This window comes from Bombyx mori, chromosome 26 (assembly GCF_030269925.1).
Source record: "Bombyx mori chromosome 26, ASM3026992v2".
NCBI classification, from domain to species: Eukaryota; Metazoa; Arthropoda; class Insecta; order Lepidoptera; family Bombycidae; genus Bombyx; species Bombyx mori.
In genome coordinates, this window is record NC_085132.1 from 248,048 (window position 1) to 274,521 (window position 26,474).

The window sequence follows — 26,474 nt, forward strand, 5'->3', positions numbered from 1 at the left end:
CCCGAATCCTGATCATGAAGGAGCCAGTCACCGTCGACGCCCTAGACACGTCCTTACGGATCCATCAGATCCAATAACCTTTGCACTAGACGCCTTCAGCTCTAGGAGCAGGCTTAGGGACCTCGGTAACCGTACTCGTCGAACTCGACAAAGAGTTCGCCGTGCAACCTAACCCATGAATCAGCTCGCTGAGTTTCTCGCCGGATCTTCTCAGCGGGTCGCGATTCCGATCCGGTAGTAGATTCATTCGCGAAGCAGCTACTCTTGAGTTGTTAGGTCTCCTTCGGAGGCGCTCGGGCAGCTGTTAGCAAATCCCACCCCTCCTGGCCGAGCCTTTGCTCGCCCACCTGTCCTGGTGAAACTGGAAAGGCCTCCGGGCCACCAGTAATCCTTCAATCATAAAAAAAAAATAAAAAAAAAAAAAAAAAAAAAAAAGTACAGCGGCGGCGATAATATTTCGCGAGTACATCGGTGCACAGACAAACCGGTCGTCGCATTTTTACCGATCCACCGCCACCAGTCGAAATCTAACTTGCGAGCGCGCATCCCGTGTCACCTTTCTGTGCTACGCCTTTTTAATTATTGCTTCTTGTTTCGTGTATCTGCTTGTGTTGCTTGGACTATATATTTCTTGTTTACTTTATTATTTTTTTCTTATGCCCTTGTAGGCAGACGAGCATACGACCCACCTGATGGTGAGTGGTTACCGTCGCCCATGGACTTCAGAAATGCCAGGAGCAGAGCCAAGCCGCTGTCTACCACTAAAAGTTTCTCCTTCTTACTATATTTTGTGTTCGTCTTAAATAAAAAAGATGTGTGGTGTCGTGGGACACCGGATAGGAACGAAGTTCTTATTATAAAAATATTAATTTTAAGTTCTATTCGAGGTATAAAGAAAATAATTATTCGGGAATACATTATGTATTATGATTTTTTTATTTATAAAAATAAAATAAAAAATTCTTTACAAAGTTATCAACTTTATTTTATTCACAATGATTTATAAAAAATATATAATAATAATATACAAAGAAACAGCTATTTATATGAATAGTAATAATAACCGTCATCACGTAGACTATACATTAGACACTGTATAGCCATCATACTAAGACTATACATAAATAATAAAAATCTTACGTTACGGACGTTTTCTCTCGGTTAGGGTACCCCCTCGCCATCGTCCCATAAGGAACTTCGTTCCAAAACTTTCTTAGTGTCCTTTTGTGTTTGTAACGAATTGAAAAGACATTATTATACTAACTGAGACGACTTCAGTCTTGTTTGCTCTAGGGAGAGATACTACACATATACATAATAATATGTTCACCTCTATTATGTCAAAGCCTTTCTCGATGAGGAACCAAATATATAAGTACATCAAGTACACAAGCTGTGAGAGTTCCAGAGTCACAAGCACATGTCATTCCGTAACTTGTAATAAATGTTGTAAATTAGAAAACAATGTAAGAGTCTTGGCAACCCGAACATCGGTTGCGGGTGAATTAATTCAATTTTAATCAAAGCGACAGGCAGACGAGACGAGCTGCTATATTCATAATACTAAACTGTGTAAATGACAAATAGTCTTAAGTTATGTGCGGCTTAGAGATTACTCGAAATGTGTGGAGATTGAAAATGAAATAGACATATGGCATTCTGTTTGGTTTATTCGAATTATGTAGGTACTTATCTGCGTACGTGATGCGGCTTCTTTTCTAAAGCTGTGAGATGCTGAACTAGGAATAAATATACTCTAGATTTGGTTCAATGATGACTGCGGTAACCCTTCGTCTTCGAGGTCGGTCTTTGAGGCTTTAAGATTAAGTTTTAGTTTGATTGGAATTAGAAGTCGTCGTGATCTAAACGATGAGACGTACGGTGTATTTGTATGTAGCGATGCACCGGTCTTCGAATCCCGCTGACAAGTATCAAATTTTCTAATGAAATTCGTATTACTTAACAATTGTTCACGATTGAGTTCCACGGTGAAGGAATAACATCGAATAATAAAAATCAAACTCGCAAAATTATAATTTGCGTAGTTACTGGTGGTAGGATGTCTTGTGAGTCAGCATGGGTAGGTGCCACCACCCTGCTTATTTCTGCCGTGAAGCATTAATGCGTTTGGCTTTGAAGGATGGGGCAGCCGTTGTACTGTAAAAACTAAGACTGGAACTCATACCTCACGGTGGGTGGCAGCATTTACGTGGAAGATGTCAATGGGCTCTGGTAACCACTTAACACCAGGTGGGTCGCGAGCTCAGCCACTCACCTAAACAATAACAAAAATCTTGCAATTCTTTGTTTGCAGTCTTCTTTGCAGTTAAGCGTTTGATACCAATTTATTCACAGAAAAAAATTGCAAGGATCGTTTTGTCCTCAAATCAATCCTTTATTTTTAGAAAAGTTCCACATTTGTATATTCTACTAATATTATAAATACAAAAGTTTGTAAGAATGTATGGATGTGTGTTTGTTACTCTTTCAAGCTAAATCTACTGGACGGATTTTGATGGAACTACAATAATATAGCTTACACATTAGAATAACACATAGGCTATAATTAATAAAGTTATAGTGTGAATAATACGTGAAGCAAAAACTTTGTATCCCTTTTAACGAAAATTGCGTGGACGGAGGAGTATGAAATTTTCCACACTTATACAGAATATAGAGAAGGAGTGCACGACGCTAATTTTTTTTTTAAATAATGCATAAAAGATACATTAAATCAATAAAGAAAATATTACACACACTACATACCATGTATTTGACGCACACTCACATGCATACTATTTATTGTCAAACTTTTGTTCTTGACCTCTGTGGTCGAATTGAGAATAGATTATGGTTTTTATTTCTTAATATTTTCTATAGTGTAGTCTTGGCGAAATTTGTGATTATAGAAGTATAAAATACAATCATAATAGTTTCCAAACTTACAATTCCAATTATTTATAGTCGAATTTCGACTACTGCGGTACCTCTAGTAGTGTGAATTACCCAAAATGATATGTGTCAAGTAAGAAGGAAAACAAATCTGCCATCTGCGAGCTATTTTGGCGTGTGGCGCAAAAACCGGTGGAGTTACACGTATAAAATGTAAAATGGAATTTGTTATCTTAAATAGTTCCACTGAAAAGCCCGTGACAGGGTACATCTATCTTTTATTTGTAAGCCATTATCGCCAAAATAGTGAACCAAATAGTTTATAATAATAATAATTTGCATTTATTTACTTCACAATACAAATACAAATAAATTTTCAATTAATATGACATAAAAATTATAATTGTAAACAATATTACAATGTATTATACTAACACAGTGGAGATAATAAGGGCCGCGGCTCAGCTTTGTGATAACTGAAACTATCGCTGTTATTCTGCCGCTGCCTCTAATCTTAATCTATAAACTTAAATCTACCTAAATTTAAAAATTTCTTAATAAATATTTCTATAGTAAAAAATAATAAAAATTTCTTAAAAAAATCTTAATAATACCTAAATTGAAAATTATGTGGCACAATGTACAGAAACCTGGCCTCCGCACTTTGCTGTTTATGTAGAAATTCCTTATAAAAGTATTTGAAAAGGTTTAATTCTTGTGAGAGTTTACTTCTCAAAGGCAAGGAGGCAAGTCATTCCAGATTTTGGATGCGGCGGACGAGAAACCACCCCCTGTAGCTTTATTTATACAATTAGGCCGTCTGAGTAAGTTAACACGTTCTCTAAGGTTGGGTATCTGTTTTATCCATAATATAGACATAGTAAGAGTGGAGCACAGCGTGAGTGCGCCGGACCCGGCGAGCCGCCTCGCAACACCCAGCCAGCGCACACGGGTAGCGTCGGAACGGCGGTGAATACATCCGCCCCAAACACAATATATACAGACTGTCGCGATCTAATGCCGTTTCTATTTGATGTTATTCTCGGGAAGCACAAAAAGTAAAACTCAATTCATCATAAACATTTTGTAGGCGGCTCGTTTGAATGTCAGTCAGCAGTCGGTGTGGCGTCACAATAAGCGATTCAGATCACAGTCGACCTCCATCTCGTTTCGACGTGACCCCGCGGGACAGCTTGCGAATCTATTTTTTTGTATTACTTTATAAGTTTGTTTACGACGATGAGACAGATCAATCTTAAATTTTAATGTAGATCCATTTAAATTACGTTCGGATTGTTTATTGTAAGCCACCGAATTGAGATCGATAGCTCAACAAATTGCAAACAGGATGGTAATTGCTTTGAACGTTCTCCGAAAGCTCGGTAGTACGTGTCCATTTTCGAGCTTTCGCCTTTGTTTGCGAGGCACGCACGAAGCCGTCGCAAGCTTGTACTTATACATAATATGTTATTGTTAACCGCGGCAGCAGGAAGCAGCTCTATTGTAAAGTTGTTAGTGACATTACGTTAGGTGTGTCGTTCAGTACAGACTACAATACAAATGTACGCTAGCTGTAAATTTGACTTATTTGAAATTTTGCATACCCTGAGTACACAGGGTAAGTTGGATGCAGAGCAAGTATTGTTCCAGAGGCACAGAATATTATTGGAACGAAGTTCTTTATGGGACGACGCTGAGGGGTACCCTAATTGGGAAAAAACGTCCGTAGCGTAAGATTTTTATTAGTAATGCACACAGTGTACGATCTAGCTTTGTAATAACGTACAAATTAGTAATGCACACAGTGTACGACTTAACTTTGTAATAACGTCCCAAAAATAACATTTTCTTTTTATTATTCATTGACCACGATCTCAGAGCGTTCGTTTGCGCAATACACTAACTCTTATGCAAACAACCGTGAATGAAGTGTACCACAATAAGTTCGCACGTTACCGAATGACCGTGGGTTGTTGCGAAACCTCCAGTATTATTTTCTTTATACCTCGAATAGAACTTAAAATTAATATTTTTATAATAAGGAACTTCGTTCCTATCCGGTGTCCCACGACACCACACTTTTTTTTCTTCATTATCTGTTTTATAACTATTTCAAGCCCTGACTAATACTAGCTGTTAGAACGTTTATTGGAGAAACTCACAAGAGTACACAGAGCCCCAGCCCCACTACGGGGCTCCGAAATTGATGTATCGGCTTAGTTTGACTTCACAAGTAACGCAGATCGACAGGGACCTATTTATTTTCATTAAACATTGAGTCGACACGCAGCATTTGTACGCAGTTAATTTTGTTTTTGTTTTGTAACTTAGCTGGAGAGTGACTTAGTTGCAATTTTGTAGCGATGTCTTGGAAGACATTCAGGCAATAATATTTTTTTTGAAGTGAAACTTCTTTAGAACCGTTGTGATTTCAAACTCGATGAAACGAAAAAATAAATCCATAGAGACACAAACACATAAATGTATAGGATTCAGCCGGCGAGAGAACGAGATAGAACACATTAGACGTTCTCGGTCTCCTCTTTGTGCGACTCTTCGTAGCATCCCCACTATCGTCTACTAAACATTGTCCATATGTATGCTCCTGTGTAGTGGGATAGTCAGTATATCTATATCTATATTTTATTTCTATTTAGTTTGCAGATGTCGCTGCACGTAAATTCAACAATTCCTGAATCGCGGTGACGAGCTGATGTTACACAGTTGATAGAATTCTCGTATTTCTATTGCTAACTCATACTTACCAGGCGTCGGGATACCGTGATGATGCAGGCGGTTCCCCCAGGGTGAGGCTGCTCCATTACACTGCGGAGTGGTTGAACCTTGCGATTATTTTATTTATTAAAAGTTTCACTTCTACCGTGTGTGACTTGCACACACACACACACTTTTTTTCCTTTATCTACTAGATTATATTATTTTTTGACGACTATCTCCGACTGTCGTGAAGTTAGTGCCGCCTCATTCGTAGCACTGATCGTAGATAGTATTGCGAGTGCACAGGGAGAGGTGCTGACGTCCTGCCTACTTCTGCCACCGCTTGAACAATCTGCAACTTAGAGTTTAAGCCAGTGGTGTGGAGTGCGGCATCTCTTAGACATGCTGCTGCTGCCCGTGTGCTAATGAAGTGTTGAGGTCTCAGTACTAGAGTCAGTGCGATAGTTATGTATGAATGTGAGAAGAGGAAATACACCTGTATTTATTACATGAAAACTGTCCTTTGTTTCAGATTCCTGTCAGGACCTCATTCTTCTAACTCTAAGGTATGTACATACGTAGGATGTGAGGAATCCACGCACTTATTATTACATTAATTGTTATTTTAGTGGTTACTTTGAATTATAATTACACGTGCTCTCTGAATTCCGGAATACGGCAGATTCGTGATTGTTTTTTTACAACATTGACCGTACCGAGCTAATGTTCCTAGCGTTAAGTATGAAATTTCAGTACAGCCAGAACGGCTGGTTCTGTTAACAGTTTTATTACCGTAACCGGCACCTCGTTTTTACCATCGCACCGTCCGCCACCGGAGTAGAGTTCATACATACTACCTGGAGCCACTGCGGTCATCGACAGTGCGTTTCCAGAGGTCCTTTTTGCCACGTACCATCCGGCTATGGAATGAGCTCCCCTCCACGGTGTTTCCCGAGCGCTATGACATGTCCTTCTTCAAACGAGGCTTGTGGAGAGTATTAAACGGTAGGCAGCGGCTTGGCTCTGCCCCTGGCATTGCTGAAGTCCATGGGCGACGGTAACCTTTAATACATATATGTGGTATTGTTCCAACGTATAGACCTGGGATAGGTGGAAGGAGTGTCATACATCTTCCGAAGCTTCAGCTCTCTTCGTCCATTTCTGAGAGTATGGATTGGAAGTAAATACGACTAGTACGTGTAGTGACAGGACAACTTAGTGTCTAGTACAATTAGTAATTTGTTTAAAAGCGGACGTGAATGTTCAACATTGAAGTGACTTGAATTAGTTAAGAGACATGAGATTAATTAGATAAAGCGTATACATTTACCAATAAATGCAAATATCGGATCGGGTATTTAAAAAGTAATTTATAAGGTTCCGTTTGGCTCTGCGAGGGACGGGCAACGGAGACTTTCCCTTTAAATTATAAGGGCGATAAATCTAGTGAAGCCCGGATCTTATCAGAACATCCCTCCTACTGACCAGTTTAATTTGATCCTTGATTATCGATGAAAACATTAAGGCCACTTTTTATAACTTTTTAGATATGTTACAAGCCTTTAACATCTTTTCTTTTTAAAAGTACTAAATAGAGGAATAAATGAAAAGCAAGTATATGCATGAGTGGCGGTGGTTTTGTTGACAACATACTTCAGACTGCGGTTTGGTAGAAAGATATGCGCGATTCACTCTCATTTCAAAACGAGCTCCAGCTTTTATTCGTCAAAGGCTTAAAAATAAACATAAAAAATGTAACGTTTGTATAGCTTACTTGGAAGTTGAATGAGATTATTTACTGTTTACTGTGCTTTGTGGCAAACAAAACGACAAACTGGTGGTAGGACCTCTTGTGAGTCCGCGCGGGTGGGTACCACCACCCTGCCTATTTCTGCTGTGAAGCAGTAATGCGTTTCGGTTTGAAGGGTGGGGCAGCCGTTGTAACTATACTTCAGACCTTAGAACTTATATCTCAAGGTGGGTGGCGCATTTACGTTGTGGACGTCTATGGGCTCCAGTAACCACTTAACACCAGGTGGGCTGTGAGCTCGTCCAACCATCTACGCAATAAAAAAAAAAAAAAACTAAAACGTTGCACCAAAGTCAACCTCAAATCAAAATGCACATGTCCAAATAAGGTATACTTAACTCAGCTATAGCTTCTAGTAGATGTAAAACCATAAATAATAACCTAATAAAGCTCAAGACAAAATTGGTAGGTCGCGAGCCCACGATCGGAAAAGATTAGCGGTTGCGTTGACCGTTATAGAAACAAGATACTTTCCGCCCGATCGATGTAAACACAATTTGTTACCCTGAAGGACCCTCGGAGGGAGAGGGTCGAAGATATTCTTTCAAGAACCTCTTACGAACGTATATGTAAACATCTTTGTTAGTTTGCAGATAATATTTTATGACTTAATAGTAAGTGGGTGTCCATGTTTCAACAAAGTAACCCGGCTAACCACCCTTGGTGTCCAGAGCTATCACTTACCTCTCATTCGATCCAACTTACAATTCCACTTGTACTGCTTTTCATTATAAAGTAACTAAGGAGAAACACTCGGTACCAACCATATTACAAACTACAGAAATTTTGTTCAAATTTTTCTTAAATAGTCGAAAAATTTATGAATTAGCATAATCACTGATTAGCACAGAGGGTGCTGTGAGCTCGCAGGAGATGAGGTCACCACCCAGCCTGCTTATGTCGCCGAAAAAGTCGCGCTCTCCCCTCTGCGGTGGGACAGCCGATATGCAATAAACTGTACTTAAGACTTGGATCAGATTCTTAAGGGTTTCCCTCCGTGTGCCTTTTACGTAAAGGTAGCCATAAAATGATCTACTGGATAGAAAAAACGTACTATAAGCCTCTTGTTGTTTTCTGGAAATAACCTCGAATGAGGGTGTGTCTTATCCGCAATTACATTCTTATGTCTACATAATGTACGTAGTTTGGCCGCAGCACAAGTTGCCTTTGGCTAGAGACTTGCCAAGGACAGAACTAGCCAAAACTTTGATATAGAAGTTCTTCTATGAGCAGCGCGATAGCAAAATTACTTTTGTTTATTGCTTGGCAAGTTTTGTGTTATTAGCATCCCATGTTTTTTTTATTTTTATTTCTTACATGTTTAGTGATAACAATATCTCCGACTATTAGGCGTACCGTATTGGTGCAGAACAGATTATTCTTTAGCTATCCATGGTGGTGTTTGTTTGGCGATAGTAACTTACCAAATATCTTTTACGCCTACTTCTGATTTTTTAAGTGAATAGTGAGCTATAAACTTTTATTATTGAACGTATTTGGGCAAATTCATTGCACTCCTGATATTAAACAATCACCAGCCCATAGTCACCATAAGGAATACCGTCCCAAGCATCCACAGTTCGGTGACTTTCGGTCGAAGCCTTACACTTGATGAGCTTTGGACTATCAGATCGAGACACGTAAAACAGAAATTAAAGGTTCGCTATCCGAATATATATGAATTCATATATGCCGTAGAACTAAGGATCGTTGGAGCAGACGGGTTCGCGAGTGGAGACCGCGCAACGGAAAACGTAACTTAGGACCCACCCTGGCTAGGTAGTGCGATGACCTTCGAACGCTGGCCTTCAAGAGGTCGACGAGGAGAGCCGAAAACCGGACCCAGGGGTGTAGATTGGTAGAGGCCTATATCTAGCAATAGATGACTGTGGTCAGATGATGATGATCCGAAACGCGAAAATGTCACAATATTATTTAGCTAAGGCGCTTAGTTTATTTTATTTAACATAAATATAAACATACATCCCTTTCCTTTTCAATTAAAGTAGGTTCTCCGCAAGTTTGTAGATACGTTGCATTTTGATTATTTCGAGTTCCCTATTAGCACGTTAACACTTCACAATAAATTCAATGACCAGTTAAAAGCAATAGTAAACAACAAGGCAACAAGGAAACCTTCCAGCCTCTCTCTATACAGAGTAAGTAAGTAGGACATTGTATACATTTTCCGATTTTCGGGACAAAGATCGCGATCGGGTACCAGGACCGCATGATGGCGAGGAGCCAAACGAACCAGCACTTTGGCTATGCGCCAAGTACATCGATCGGTGAACTAACAGGTCAACGGGGGCCGGTCGAATCGCGACAGTAATGGATTCGCCGCTATGGATTTTTGTCAACTTTTTATGAAGCCATTTTATTTTTAGTGTCGCTTGGGTTAGAATTTTGTTTTTTTTTCTTTCGATTTGTATGTAAATAGGTTTACCGTAAAATGTGAAATATAAAATGAGATTTGTCCAGAGCCAAGTTTTAATTAACTTTATTGAATAATGTTAGGTCTGGGTTTTTTTTTACATATCACAAAACTATCAAGATGCAACAAAGTAGAAATACTTCAGTAACTGACTCTCAGAACAAACACTATGTTGATCGATTTAAAATTAAAATAATAAATAACAAAATTTTACTGGCCTATATGAGTGTACGAGCTTACAACGCACTTGGTATTAAGAGCTTGTTGGAGCTTATAGATCAACGACCTTAAGATCTGAATTCTAAATTTCGAATTGTGTTATACCACGGCTCCCATTCGTCAAACCAGAATCGTAAAAACATACTGAAAACAATTTTAAGCCATAAAAGCCAGAAGCTTATTCAGAAATTGCTAAGCCATGGCTATAACACAACAAAAAAATTCAAATTCAAAAGCTCTCCGCGTAGTTGAGATTAGACCTTAATAAATTGCAAAAATTATTTTTATAGCCAACCAAGAAAAGGCTACGACATTCTGTAAGTAGAAGTCTTAATAATATGTTGAAGGCGCTTACACTTCGGGAACGAACAAGAGCTTAAAGAACCTTCTCGATGAATGCGCATATGATACTAAATATATGTCACTGCTTAATGAAAATATTGTTTTGTGAGAATTATTAAGACTACAAACATTCAGTGCTCTCAGGAGATTATTTTTCCTATGTGCTTATTTAGCTAAGACTGGCAGATAGTTTTACGGCTCACTTAGTGTTAGGCGATCACCGAAGTTTATAGATACCACTAACTTAATCTTGAGACATATAATTGTACTGTACTTGAAACTGAAATTTATGATAAGTAGAACCGATAAGTATCTTAGAGAAGCGTCAGAACGCTACTTTGGAAATGCAGCGCGGCACGATAACCCTCTTATCGTGGCCACCGCTAACATATGCGACCCAGCTGACGAGGCAACGCAAAGCCGCTGTCGCCCAAAACAAGCCTTTTGTGGGATTTTAGGCTCTTCAAGCACCGGTCACCGTCCTCGTTGAACTCGTCAACTCCGAAGAGTTCAACGTGTGAACTAGCCCACAGACACAACCCGCTGAGTTCTCGCTGGATCTTCTCAGTGGGTCGCGATTCTGATCCGATTCAAAATGATAACCACGACCACTCTGCCAAGATTGCAAACGACTGAGAAATAGATTCAGCGAAGCTCTGCTCTTGCTAGGGCATCCTCTCAGGTTGAGCTCGAAAGCTCACTTACCGGTCCGCGTGAAGTTGGAATAACCCCTTAGGCTACCAATGATTAGGTAGGGGGAAAAAATCATGATAAAACATGATTTTGCGGCCTGCCTGACATTAACTCTCCTTGGGTTCAGGATTATTATTCAAACCCAAAACCAAAAAATATATTTAAATGCTTCAATAATCGCGGTGGTGAGTCTCGGAAGTCTGCTTTAAGTTCGGAAACTTGTATACCTCAACATCTGAGAGTTATTTTACGATCGTTTTGTATACCTTTTTTATGAGATGCCAACGACGTGACAAAAAAATACGTCACGTTACCTCATCACATTACATCACATTATAAGCACATGGGGCTGGTCGCGAGATCTGATGTTTATGGTTTTAGTTAACAAGATTCATATTTGACCATCTTGTACAAAAGTAATAAGGTACAAACTTTTTGTTGGTCTCTCATGGTATCCAGGCTGGACGGAAACCTAAAGGCGCCACAATGTGACTATTACCCCTCCACTTTGGGGCATGAGCCCGATGGCTCTCTTATGCAGGTGAAGGCGACCTTATCCGCCAGAATGCATGATTGCTTTATGGCAGAATTAGATAGGGTTGTGCTACCAATATACATGAGACTACCCAGAAGATATCTATTGGAAATTATAGAAAATTAAGTTAATGCCTGACCTCAATACAACGAAAAAGCGTATCATTTTGAGACAACGCACACTTTTGACAACTTTATACATTGAAAATGATGCAAGTATTCCGTAGCACGGGCGTACATTATGTGTTGATTTGATTAACCGCCTGAACTAACCCTTCCGTGCTGCCGGGCTCCTTTCATGTTGCCGAAGGGTACAGTAAACGTGTCACCAATGAGCCCTTAGTATATTTCAGTTCATTTATCACGCAGTGGCTGGCATATTATGCTAGCGTTGATACGTAAGGATGTTTAGTCAATGAGTTGTTTGTCAACTTTAATGAATTTTGTCTATGTCGTCTATTGTAAATGAGCTTAATGGGCGAGGGCCCTTAAGTTTGTGGCGGGTAGCCATCATACAACGCAAGATAATTGACAGATGCCTGAATCTCGCTTACGACATTTTCAAGATAAAGCGCATATATACAAGTTCCGAACAACAACATTCGGACCGTCGGTCTACCGAGCAATATCACCCGCTCGGTGGAAGATCTTCACTTTGTCGTAAGCCCCAAAAGTTGAGATGTCCATGGGCTCGGTAAGCCACTGGATCAATTCTTGCATAATAACATTACGAATCATCATAATTGTACAACTGAAACTTGATTTGTGTGTTGAAACAATTTTATAATTGAATTTCAAGTCAGTTAAAGTTTAAAGGTAGCCGTAATTAAACTAGTTAATTGAGGTCATTTACGCGTTGTTACCTCTGACGGGAGTTGCGCGGGGAGGCGCGCGGCTGCGGTTTGAGACGTAGAGATGTCGTACATACTCCAATACAGAAATACGACTGAAGAAATTAAAATTTTAATAATGTGATACGCGCGTACATTACGTATGCTTATTTGTTTCTTCATAGCAATTAGGCTGATTCTCGTGTTTTGTTAAATGTACGAAAATATGTAGATGAGCTCACGAGGCGCCTAGCGAGAGATACTTTGCCAAAGCTCATAGATTTATGACAGAAATAAGCAGGATCCTTGCATCCAGCTCCTGTATCTATCTCTCTTCAATCAATAATCACCTGCATTTCAATTAAATTTCATTAATCATTTCGTGAAAGTCTTCAGTAAGCAGGTTTTAAACTGGTGGTAGGACCTCTTATGAGTTCTCACGGGTAGGTACCACCGCCCTGCCTATTTCTGCCGTGAAGTAGTAATGCGTTTCGGTTTGAAGGATGGGGCAGCCGTTGTAACTATACTTAGACCTTAGAACTTATATCTCAAGGTGGGTGGCGCATTTACGTTGTAGATGTCTATGGGCTCCAGTAACCACTTAAAATCAGGTGGGCTGTGAGCTCGTCCACCCATCTAAGGCATAAAAAAAACGTGCTAGCCACGTGTCTCTGTTCACAACAATTGGTATCTGTCTACAATAGTTAATGCATAAAATTTTATACTTTATGAATATTTTTCTTGAGCTCACCTGACATCAGCTGCGACTGTTTAAATCACGGTTGACGTACATCTGTAATAAGCTGTGCCGTGTTTGTCTTCTTAACTTCACCATATTTTTATTGCCATTACTTCACTCCACGGAGCCTGTACATCAAGTACCATTATGGTATTTCTTTCGGTATTCGCGAGTCGCAGACAATTATCGCTACTTTTATTGTATAAGTTTTTAGGATTACGGATGACTGCAGAAGTAGACATCACAAGACCGAGGCATCGGATATAATAGAACGAATATATAGTTAGAAGGTCGGAGCGAGAATCAAGGCAGCTTCGGCCTATGAATAACCTCTGATTAGCTGAAGTATTGAAATTTACTGAAATTACTGGTGGTAGGACTTCGCGTGAGTCCTCACGGGTAGGTACCATCACCCTGCCTATTTCTGCCGTGAAGCAGTAATGCGTTTCGGTTTGAGAGGTGGGGCAACCGTTGTAACTATACTGAGACCTTAGAACTTATGTCTCAGGGTGGGTGGCGGCATTTACGTTGTACATATCTATGGGCTGCTGTAACCACTTAACACCAGGTGGGCTATGCTCCAGGAGCTCGTCCACCTATTTAATCAATAAAAATAAAATAAAAAACCTTTTCACTTATGATTAAACGGAAGTAAACACGCGGTCAAGTATCAGAATATCCAAGCTGCATCACTGTTCTCTCTGCGTGGTCATCATATAGTTGTGAATCGATCCGCACTACCGCCCCAAGGTTACAGTAAACTGTGCGCGGTTTATGGTCTCCATAAAACGCAGAAGTAATGGTGTTTGTTGTGCGGGGCCGCCTTCTGTGCGAGAGATGTCATACGTTGCTCAATTATTTAGATCGTAGCGTACCCGTCCGGCATGATGAGCCGCAACATTAAAAACGGATCAGAACATATATAATGTATCCAAATACATGTTACTAGCTTTTGCCCGCGACTCCGTTCGCGTGGAATAGTTACTTTGGCATAACGCTAAATTTTACCGCCACTTCATTTACGTAGAAAGAAAATATTTTTAAATTATAGAATGTTAAGGAGCTGTTTAAGCCCCGATTTTGAAACATTCTTTATTGGTGCTCTTATCTCAGCTTAATGTTATTTAGATGCAGTAAATGGACTATGTAACACTGAAAGAATTTTTCAGATCGGACCAGTAGTTCCTGAGATTAGCGCGTTCAAACAAACAAACTCTTCAGCTTTATAATATGAGTATAGAGGTATAAAACACAAAAAAATGCTTTCTCTTTCATTGTTGCCTACAGATAGGTCTTTCGTCTCGCCATGTTATTCGTGACTTATTCAAATCACGTAATACAAAGTCGCGTCTATTACTAAAATGGGAACATTTCTGATAACATTGTACCTATGTATTGTATTCTGAATATCGACGGGGATTCAGTGGAGGGTCCCTTCGTAGTGATTCAATACAATCAGTGCCCTGACGGCTGGGACTGAACATTGATACTCATTCTCGTACCGTCAGTAATGTATCGGTGCTGTCGAATTGTGAATAGTGTTGATGACTTGACCTTTCTCATGTCTGGCCTTTTTTTTTTGCTTTGATGGGTGGACGAGCTCACAGCCCACCTGGTGTTAAGTGGTTACCGGAGCCCATAGACACCTACAACGTAAATGCGCCACCCACCTTGAGATATAAGTTCTAAGGTCTCGAGTGTAGTTACAACGGCTGCCCCACCCTTCAAAACCGAAACGCATTACTGCTTCACGGCAGAAATAGGCAGGGTGGTGGTACCTACCCGCGCGGACTCACAAGAGGTCCTACCACCAGTAAATCAGTCTTGCTGTAACCAAGCTCACTGGAGTCGCGGTGAACGCGCCAAGAACATACATACATCGTCCTTCCGTTCAATGGTCAGTCACTCTGACTACTGCTTGATGGAGCTCAGGTTTGAGTCTCTAATGATCTTTGTCAGATATTTGGTGTACAGCTTCTGAGTATAATGGTACTTCTATATGGTCGCTAGACTCTGATCGCATTGAACTTCGTCTCACCCACCCACTGACCTGAAGCTAGTGAACTGAATGGCTGGTTCGTTCCGACACTAAATTGAATTTAGGTGTCACTCTGTTTGTTCGGAAGGGATCATTGTTCAAACACAATCCGAGACAGTCCTTTGTAAGGGCGAGCTTTTCAATGTAACTGAAAAGGTTATTGCGAACATTATTAAGCTTTTTGGAAAGTACGAGCTTTGTCATAAGTATTAATATTTTATTTTATGAAATCTTACGAGAGCTGATATTAAAGCTGAAGCTTCTTTTAATTTCGTTACAAGGGTATGGATTATTTGATATTAAGTGAAGCTCGTTTCGAAAGCCAAGATCCACTTCGGGTTACCAAGCCGGAGCAATAAGCGATGTTGAGTTATTATCGTAAGCCGCGGCCACGATGTTGTAGACATTTCCCACGAGCACATCGAGACATGAAAATGAAATTTCTGTCGCTTGTCTACGTGAGACGCCTTGTATAGAAGCCATCTTGTAATTCGATTTTGGGACAATTTTTAATTAGTACGTGGGCATAATCCATATCTATACTGTTTAATATTATAAAGCAGAAGAGTTTGTTTGTGTGAACGCGCTAATCTCAGGAACTACTAAGCCGATTTAAAAAAAAAATCAGTGTTAGATAGCCCATTTATTGAGGAAGGCTATAAAGTATATAGCATCACGCCAAGACCAATACAAGCGGAGCACCAATAAATAATGTTTTTAAAATCGGGTTTTGAGAGCTTCCGCTGCGCGCGCTGCAGGAACGGTTAAAGGTTCGCTAAAATAACGTATGACAGAATTGTTTCCGTTTAAAAGATTTAAAAAAAGTCCGCGACAGCATATGTCTATAAGTTAAGGTTGGCTCACTATAACGTTTTTTATGCTAACCGATTTTGTTCTAAAATAATGCATTATTTGTGAACTATTCCACGCGGACGAAGTCGCGGGCAAAAGCTAGTTAACTAAATAAAAGAGAAACAATTTTTTTTTCCAAACAACACAATAACAAAACTCAAATAACAGAAGAAAATAAATTTGTTGGTGCAGGCCGCCGCGCGTGTTGTGCTCCTACAAACACAGTAGTACGAAACACTTTGTGATCTAAATGGAATGGTGGAAAGTATTTTAATATTTACTACAACAATATTATAGTCTGGGCTGTGAGTTTCGACTATCAGGAACTAGTAACCGGAAGGCGAGCTTGTCTGTGAACACATCCTTCATATCTATTAGCGTTTTTTTTTATTAGATGAGTGGTAGAGCACATCACAGCTCACCTGGTGTTTAGTGGTTACTGGAGCCCATAGACATATACCATGAAAATGCGCCGCCCACCTTGAGATATAAGTTCTAAGGTCCCAAGTATAGTGACTGCCCCACCCTTCAAACCGAAACGCATTACAGCTTCACGGCAGAAATAAGCAGGGTGGTGGTAAAGTAAAGCATTCTTTAATCATCATCAAAAATCACCAACAGTGCTCCTTGTGACGGAACTCCACCCCGCTGATATCTGATAATGAATGAGGGACGGTTTTGTTATCACTCAGCTGCTCACTTCTCTTCCATGTTCCGTATAAAAGTGAATTTCCCGTTGAAGTGAACTAGTGGCTGATGTAACAAGTTGATGACGGGATCGAATCTCATTTCCCTTCGCCATGAGACGGAGCTCGGCTGTGACTCTACACGTGCCCGATGTTCATTTCTTGCGAAATAAAGCGTTGGTTGCTATGTTGGTTTACTTTTTAAATCAATGAATTTTCTGAAGTACTGTGCATGTATAAGCTAGTACCAATCACGAGGACCTTACTGTAATGCAGAAATGCTTCTACTCCGTTATCCGAGGGTGACAACAGAGTTCGCGAACATTGTTCTGTTCACGAGGTTCAGTTATTACTTACCTTATTAGTTATTATTACCAGCGGATTGTATTCTGTACTCTGTATATTAAAGATTGTTCGGAATCTTCCACGGTCATTGACAACAATATGAATAATAATGACGTCCGATGCATTCGGATTCCGCCGGCAGGTACCAATGAAATACATACTTAACAAATATTAACTATTGACTTCCACGGTGAAGAAATAACATCGTGTAATAAAAATGAACTTCGAAAAATTATAATTTGCGTGATTACTGGTGGTAGGACGTATTGTAAGTCCACACCGGTAGGTACCACCACCCTGCCTATTTTTGCCGTGAAGCAGTAATGCGCTTCGGTTTTAAGGGTGGGGCAGCCGTTGTAACTGTACTGAGACCTTAGAACTTATATCTCAAAGTGGGTGGCGCATTTACGTAGTAAATGTCTATGGGCTCCGGTAACCACTTAGCAACAGGTGGACCGTGAGCTCGTCCATCTAAGCAATAAAAAATGAGAGAAAAGGGTATCGCGGTGGATTATTAATGTCACATCCAAGTAGGAGTCCTGCCCCCTTTGATCTGACTGACGAAGTATGCCAGTGTAAGTACAGTAGCGTGCTCTACCTCAAGACAAGCAGTCATGTCACCAACAGCACTTCACATCTGCAGCCTCATGTCTTACTATCAAACATACATTATTATTAAGTGAATGGTTGAGCGAGCTTACAGCTCACACGGCCTAAGGTGGCCACTGGAGCACATAGCCATCACAACGCGATACTTCTTCTTTCCGGTGGTGGAACAATATATTAAACAAATAGATTATAGGTGTTCTTTGTGTAAAAAATAGGTTGTTGCATCAATGTTCGTATACTTGACCATGCTACATATAATAATGCGATCAAAACGTGAGATTAAACCGTAAGTAGTGTTAATTATATTTGTAACTCGTGAAAACCCAAAACTGTTATTAACTAATACAATAAATGACGTGAGCATCTGTATATACTCGTAGTTGCACAACAAAACAAAACATATTAATGGAACGGAAATTTTACACATAACAAAAAGTGCCAGAAAATTAAATACATAGAATATTTGAAACTGAATAAAAACTGCAGCAAACGTCTGTTGCTGCAATTAAACCGACATCCCGCGCGCTCGGGATCGTCTGCTGACGAGGGAATAGCGCGCAGTACCGACATACCGTAACATGCGCTTCAAATATTATACATTACTGCTTTAGATTTTTTTTAACTCTATACAATCAGATGGATAGATCGGCTTTTGTATTACTTAGATGTGTGGACGAGCTCACAGCCCACCTGGTGTTAAGTTTTTTTATGTTTTTTTTATTGCTTAGATGTGTGGACGAACTCACAGCCCACCTGGTGTTAAGTTTTTTTTTGTTTTTTTTTATTGCTTAGATGGATGGACGAGCTCACAGCCCACCTGGTGTTAAGTGGTTACTGGAGCCCATAGACATCTACAACGTAAATGCGCCACCCACCTCGAGATATAAGTTATAAGGTCTCAGTATAGTTACAACGGCTACCCCACCCTTCGAACCGAAACGCATTATTGTTTCACGGCGGAAATAGGCGGGGCGGTGGTACCTACCCGTGCGCACTCACAAGAGGTCCTACCACCAGTGATTACGCAAATTATAATTTTGCGGGTTTGATTTTTATTACACGATGTTATTCCCTTACCGTGGAAGTAAATCGTGAACATTTGTTGAGTACGTATTTCATTAGAAAAATTGGTACCCGCCTGCGGGATTCGAACACCGGTGCATCGCTATATACGAATGCACCGGACATCTTATCCTTTAGGCCACGACGACTTCAGTGGTTACCGGAGCCCATAGCATCTACAACGTAAATGCCGCTACCCACCTTGAGATATGAATCACCAGTAAAGTACCGGCCTCATTAACTATCGACTGCTAAAAGCCCGTATATGTCATAATGTAAATGCGCGGGTGAAAAATCGTAGGTACGGCTTGACTGTGTCTCTAGTATCAATGACGAGTGACGGAGACCACTCACCATCAGTTGGGCCGTATGCTCGTGTAAAGGCGATAAAAATATGAGAATGTCACGTCATAGAGCTTTATAGTAAAATTAATAATAATAATAATAATAATAATTTCTTTATTTACTACATAAACTCTTAAATCATGACCTAGAATACTATTTACATATTTAACAAACTGAGAGATTACGCAGATGGCATCAACAATATAAAATTAACCAATGATCCTCACACTAGGCATAGCCTGTATCGTGAGGACCAAAATGCGATTTACTATATATATAATTGACCTCAAAACGACATCACTATTATTAATAATTATTACGCTCAAAAACATGCGATACAAGATTTAACATATAAGATAATAAAAAATTTTGAGTAATAAAAATAACACATCAAACAATTACACATATGTGGGGAGCGTACACATAAACAATTATAAAATAAATTAATAAGAAAAAATAAACAAAAATATACAAAATTAATAAATCTACTGCTATTTCTTGCTTTTAATTAAGTTCTCTGTGTCCATATAGTTCAATGTAAGCAACCATTTTTTCACTAGTGGTTTAGCTTGCCTAACCGTTTTGTGCTTTAGGTTTTCATTACAATGTCTAATAACCGCGTTATAAATATAGATCTTAGCAACATCTTGAAATATATGTTTTTGGATAGATGGTGATTTTGTAGCTGTCAAAGTTACAGGTAATTTGTAAACCCTGCGTTTAATCAAGGAATCGTACATTCCAGAAGAGAGCACCGCTCCATGTATCAATAAAAATATTTTTAAAATGAATAACTGACGCACGTTGAGAACTTGACTTTCCCTGTAAACGCGTTCTGTAGAGTACCTTCGAGGTTTATTTAGTATCACCTTTAACACTGAACGCTGAGCTCTTTCTAATTCAATTAGCACAGTTTTTGAGGCAGATCCCCAACAGATGATACAGTACATTAATAGGGATTGGCATAGTGCGAAATATACGGACTTGAGAGTATCAAAACTAGCCACGTCACGTAGATTCTTCATGACGTATACACATCTTCTGATTCGACCAGATAACTCCCGAATATGTGTCTTGAAAGACAGCTTTTCATCCACTATGACGCCAAGATACTTTATTTCATTAACTCTTGCAATCTCCTTGCAATCACACGATGGATCAAATCCATCGCAAACGTGTATTTTAATACTCGTAGATGCTGAAGCAGACATTGAGGTTTTGCAAAAACAGATGTACATGCTTTTCCTTGTATTCAGTGTCAAAAGATTACATTGTAGCCATTTCTGTACTTTGGACATTCCCGCCTCAGCAAAAGAATGAGCATCATGCCATGTTGATCCGCTAAATATAATTGCTGTGTCATCCGCATAACACAGAATGTCTGCGTTTGTTAAAGAAAGTTCAAAAATATCATTAATATATAATATAAACAAGGTAGGCCCCAGAATACTACCTTGCGGGACACCATATTGGTTAGTCTGTAGTCCACTGATTATAGATCCGACCTTAACACACTGTTTTCGTTCCATTAAATAGCTACTGAACCAATTTAGAGCGATTCCGCGTATGCCTAAAGTATCTAACTTCTTTAGTAAAATTGGTACGGAGACAGTATCAAATGCCTTTGTTAAATCAAGGAATACGCCAATACAGAATTTTTTCTCACTTAGTTTTGACGACACTACAGTTTTTAATAAAGATACAGCATCCTCAGTAGACTTCCCCTTACAAAACCCAAACTGTCTGTCAGAAATGAGATTTCGAGATTTTATGAATTCAGTCAGTCTTATATTTACCAATCCTTCGAGTAACTTGGAAAAAATACACAAGAGTGAAATAGGGCGGTAGTTATCCACTTTATTTTTAGGTCCACTTTTATATATCGGGCAAACTAACGCTGTCTTCCAGGCATCTGGAAAAGTTCCCGCTTCAAAACTACCGTTGAAAATTATAGTTAAGGGCTCAAGCAGTTCGTCTTTAATATTTTTGATTAAAGAGTTATTTATTGCATCGATACCTGGTGCTTTATCATTAGAAAGATTTTTAATGAGAGCTTCGACTTCTCTGTGATCTGTAGGGTGCATGAAAAAGGAGTCAGCTGCCGTACGGGAGATTTTTACAGCACTCGCCAATTCGCATTCAGACTTTGACAAATCCTGTAGTATTTTATCTGCCAGTGTTTGTCCAACGGTTGAGAAGTGGGTATTACACATTTCAATGGATTCCGATATATCATGACTGCCTTCCAATGACAATAGTTCAGTGTTTTCAGTTTTAGTTGTCTTCATATTGCATATTGTTTTAATAGTTGTCCAAAGTTTTTTCGGATTCTTTTTAGATTTTTCCAACTCGGCTGTTTCATACTCTGCCTTTAGCTTACGCAACAAAGATATGAAAAAATTTCGATATCGGGTAAAAATAAGCTGTAGATTTTCATTTTTTGGATTATTTCGAGCTTGCATATGAAGTTTGTCACGATGGCGCATGCACCGCATAATTCCTGGAGAAATCCAGGGTTTCAAATTATATTTAGAACGAGACACTTTTAGAGTGCGTGAATGCTTTTCGAGAATATCCGATAAAACCTTGGTGAATACATCATTTGCTTTGTTAATATCTTTAAAGGAACACAACTCTGACCAATCTACAGATTTCAGCTCTTCCTTAATAGCTACGATATTTCTTTTTAGTATAAATCGATCAGGTTTTTTCACTTTATCCCTGCCTAGGTTTATTCCAATCATTGCCATGTAATGGTCAGTAATCGAACTTTTACACACAACACCAGTAATACAAGTATGATTTATGTCTTTCACATATATGTGGTCAAGGCATGCAGACTCTCGAGTGGGCTTAGTTATAGCTGATAGAAACCTATTTTCTGCCATGAAGGATACGTATTCAAGAGACTGCGCATTCGGTAAGGTATCTAGTATATTGATATTAAGGTCTCCAGCTATGATTATAAGTTGGTTACCTAAGCCTTGTACGCAATTATCTAATGTGGTAAGAAAATTATCCAAGTTTCTATAAGAGGGTGAACGATAGATGCCTAGAACTACTATGGACTCAGATAGTTGAATCTGTAAGCAATCTGCTTCCTCGATTAGAGGTTCCGACACAGTAACATTCCATGAACATTTGACATAAGTGACTACGCCACCATTTTGATTACTGCATTTAGTGGTATGGTAAGCATTATATCCCGGCAACTGTGGAACAATTGTAGTTTCATTTAACCAACACTCTGTAAGTATTATAATATCGTAATGGATATTTAGTCTAGACAAATGTACAAGAAATTGATCAAAGTTTCTCCTAATGCTTCTAATATTAAAAGTTAACACCCTAAAGTTACGATTTTTCAAAAATAGACTTTTACAATGCTCCGGTTCATCTATGACCTGACAATCGATTTGGATCGAATCCAAGTCTCCGTCAATGTCATCATTTATATCCATGTGTAATAAAAAACATTCCAAATACGCAAAGAAATGTTCACCATTAGCATACAATGCAGCGCCATTAATAGCATTAATTTTATATTTACATCGGAATCATTTAAATGATCATATGTACGGAAAATATTATTCTCAAATATAAGTAAAATCACTGGAAGTAAAACAAATCCCACAAGCAAAGACCATAAAGAACTGTGATCTATATACAATTTTTCCAAGTTATACAGAGTACAAATATATAGTAAACATACGTAATCCAAATTAAACACTAAAGCTCCAGCAAGACAATCAGTGAAATGAGCTATACACACACTAATTATACTGTTTATACATAACGAGAAGAAATAGGGAAGGTAGTAAAAAAGAATATGCTCCTTAGTTTGCACCACTGGATTATCACACAGACTGTTATACCTCGATATTGTTACATCCGACAGTAGTTTTCGTGTTAGCAAATAACCGATCCAGATAACTTTGGCTTCGCAGTTGCACTGCTGCATTCCCCTCACGCCGCCTGACATATATAGCGCCACGGTTACACCAACAATAAGCGTACCCTTCTTTCTTCGCTCTATTTCTAGCATCTCGAAATAAGATTCTATTTTCTTTAGTAAGCCTCTCATTGAAATATATATTTTGTGGTGTTCCAGGGGCATCCAAGTCATTACTTTTTATATTCCTACGTGATTTAGATGCTTTTAGTATTTCGTCACGCTTAGATCTACGCAGCAAACGAACAACAATTGGTCGCGGCATCCTATTTTGAAGTTCAGTTAAGCTAGGAGGAACTGCAGAACGGCGAGGCCCCACCCTAGTGATCCAGTCTACATCTTTCTCATCCAGTTCGACACCCAGCTTCTTAGTTGCAAGCTGAAAAGTATGTTGCAAATTCTCTGCTGGAGACTCCGGGATTCCAATCAACTCAATTTCATTTAACAGTATATTTTGAGCCTGTATGTTTATATCACTTTGTATTTGAGATACCGCCGATTTAAGATTCGTGAACTCAAGATCCCGTTTCTCTAGGTACTTCATACGGGTATCGTTGGCCTCAATTTTGGCCATAAGTTCTTCCATACGGTGATGAGAGTAATTTAAGGATTGAGTTACCTCTTCTAGTCTCATACTTATTTTACAAAGTTCCTCTGTCAGTCTTTTTATGTCATCTTTACTGTTCTCTGCAGTGGGCTCCTTCTTACGAGTCGTTATATTTTGGCCGTCATATGTACCTCTTATAGGAGTAAGACTGTTATCACCTCCTTTTTTGTGTGCAGCACAACAATCAGGACACTTCCAAATCTTTTTTCGATCTACAGGAACCAGAGAGATGTCTATACAGAGAGGACAGAAAATTTTCGTACAAGATGAGCTGGTACAACGAATAGAACCTAATTCTTTCGTTACCTTTAGACAACCGGCGCACTTCATTTTTAATTTAATTCGACTGAAAGTGTGTATAGTCAAGCAATTGATCCGTTTCCCTCACAGAGACAAACACGGTATGATTTCTCTCAAGACTGTTCTGCGTTACTAATCTTTGCCAAAGACGTCACAGTTTCGATTTAGTGCATCGTATAATGCACCTTACGCTAATGTAGTTCTTAATACTCGTGTATATTAACGAATATTGCTTGCGCGTAGCGCTTGTACTCGTAGCACACGTAACACTACCTACAACGACTTTTTTAAAAACACATGAAATTAGTTCGTTAATACACTTATTTTTGCACAGTTGGACTGTAAAAATATAAAAGCACTGAATATTTGCGAAAAACTAAAACACTGCAATACTTTAAATGTAAAAATATACTGTATATATGGCCAAAAATTTGATTTATTGCGGAGCGGTTTTAACAAAGTGTTTACTGTCAGAATGAGGTGTCAAAGATTCCTTAAGCTTAATTATTAAGGGTGCAGCTGTAATATATAGATTTATATTAAATTTAGACGTTTACGGCGGGAATGAAAGTTGGGCAGCAGTACCAGACTACATGATAATGGCGGCGACTGACTCAAAATGTCAGATGCAAAAAAAATATATAAAGGCGCGATGAATTAGACAATGTAACTCACACTTCACAGGGAAAGTTTGTGCCTCGCTGACGCTAGGTACTATCGCAGAGAGGTAGGAGAATGAGAAGAGAGAACAGGCATATGGTCTGTCTGTAATAGGTGATTGCTGGGGTCTGTACACTCTAGGTCGGCTACATATCTTTTCAAACCGGAGTAATAAGATATATAATATTTTACGATAGGCAGATGAGCTCACAGTCCAGCGGCCTCTAGACCCATTGTACTACATAACAATGTGAGAGCCCTCCCGCATCCAAATATCAAATCAGAGTCACCATTCTTCAAATGTCTTTCGCCACACTTGAAACTGGATTAAGAAAAGGACAGAATGACTTGAGATGGAATTAAATATGAAGATAACGAGAGAAGGTTTGCCGTGATACAAAAAGTCGTCACAATATTGTACTTCTCCGCGTATTGTTCATTTGCGGACTACGATGGTAAACAAACTGAAATGGCATACTGTTGTGTTCTAATAACTCAACCAACTTTACAAATGAGTACGTATTTTATGAATAGTGTGCTTGTTGTATTTTACATTATAGTAAACAAAACAAAAGTCTTAGACAAAACCTGCGAGTACAATGAAAGAAACATTACAGAAATTAACCTTTTCGAATTCAAAACAATGAATCCTCTACGGCGTAGCATGTTCGTAGCTCGTAGCGCCGTAGCTATTCATCATTTTATTAATAAAAGGTTGATTGTTATTTTTAATGTTTTAGTATGATAATTTAATTAATAGGAAAGAAATAACGAATAATTATTTTTGAAATTTGAAAATTCGTTCCATATTCACATACAACACACTCACACACATATAATACACAAAAGCTATTAATCATTTTTGAAATTTTCTCGTAGAAAAAAAAATATCAGTTTGAAAGACAACATTTTCGCAGCTTTTTAAATGTACGTTTCTTTAAACTCATGAGTACGCCATTGCTTATAGATTCTTACCCATCCTATGGTTGTCTGGAAGATATTGTTTAGCTATGAGATCGAATATTGTAAACATTTTCTTAGTTGTTTAATGTCTACATTGTCGTGTTCAATGTGGCATACTGTGTTTTACTCTACATAATAATTTGAAATAAAAGTTTATTTAGTATTTTTTTTAAGTTTAGCCCATTCGAATCTGCGTAGTTGTACATACTCTATTGTAACGGAAGCTACAGTTTAAAGGTCAAGATATTTAATCTAATGCATTCAAATTATCGATGTTATTGTGTGCCGACAACTACCTAACATAAGTACGACGTAACCCAATAAAACGTAAACCAATATTGGAAAGCATACAACTAATTGTAATGTAATTATGAAACAGGCAAACCCCACGACATTATATAGATTGTTATACTCATAAAATTGTGTAATAAGTCTGTTGACGTTGTCTATAACGTTTATATTATGTATTGTCACGAACACGCAGCGTTATCCAGCTATTGTTTAATTCCATTATTGACTTAACCATGCAAACAATAAGGATGATTATTGTCTGAAATGGAGATGTTGATTTCGATTTCAATACGCTATCTATATCTTTGAGGATTAATAAGGTCGCATGTATCTACTGTTAGAGAGCAAACTCATTCTTATAACGATACAAGTAAAAGTGGATTTCGTTTGACTTGTTATGGCAGATGGCGTACTACACATTTCGATTTTTTTTTATTACAATTGAAATTGGAAAGGGTTTTCATATTCCTTTTATATATTTTTATAAAGGTTTAGTTGATGAGAATATTATGTGAATAGCAGCCGTGCTACACTTCGCAGTGAACAGTGCTGA

General features: G+C 38.8%; 1 protein-coding gene across 2 annotated transcripts in view; it reads left to right on the forward strand.

Annotated features, from left to right (window-relative positions):
* LOC101745011 (complexin) overlaps window positions 1–26,474 on the forward strand; it is a 271,044-nt gene that overhangs the window by 13,750 nt on the left and 230,820 nt on the right. For both annotated transcript variants that reach the window (XM_004932949.5, XM_062676271.1), the window contains exon 2: window positions 6,143–6,176. The gene's annotated coding sequence lies outside the window, so the exon portion shown is untranslated. The remainder of the gene's footprint in view (window positions 1–6,142; window positions 6,177–26,474) is intronic.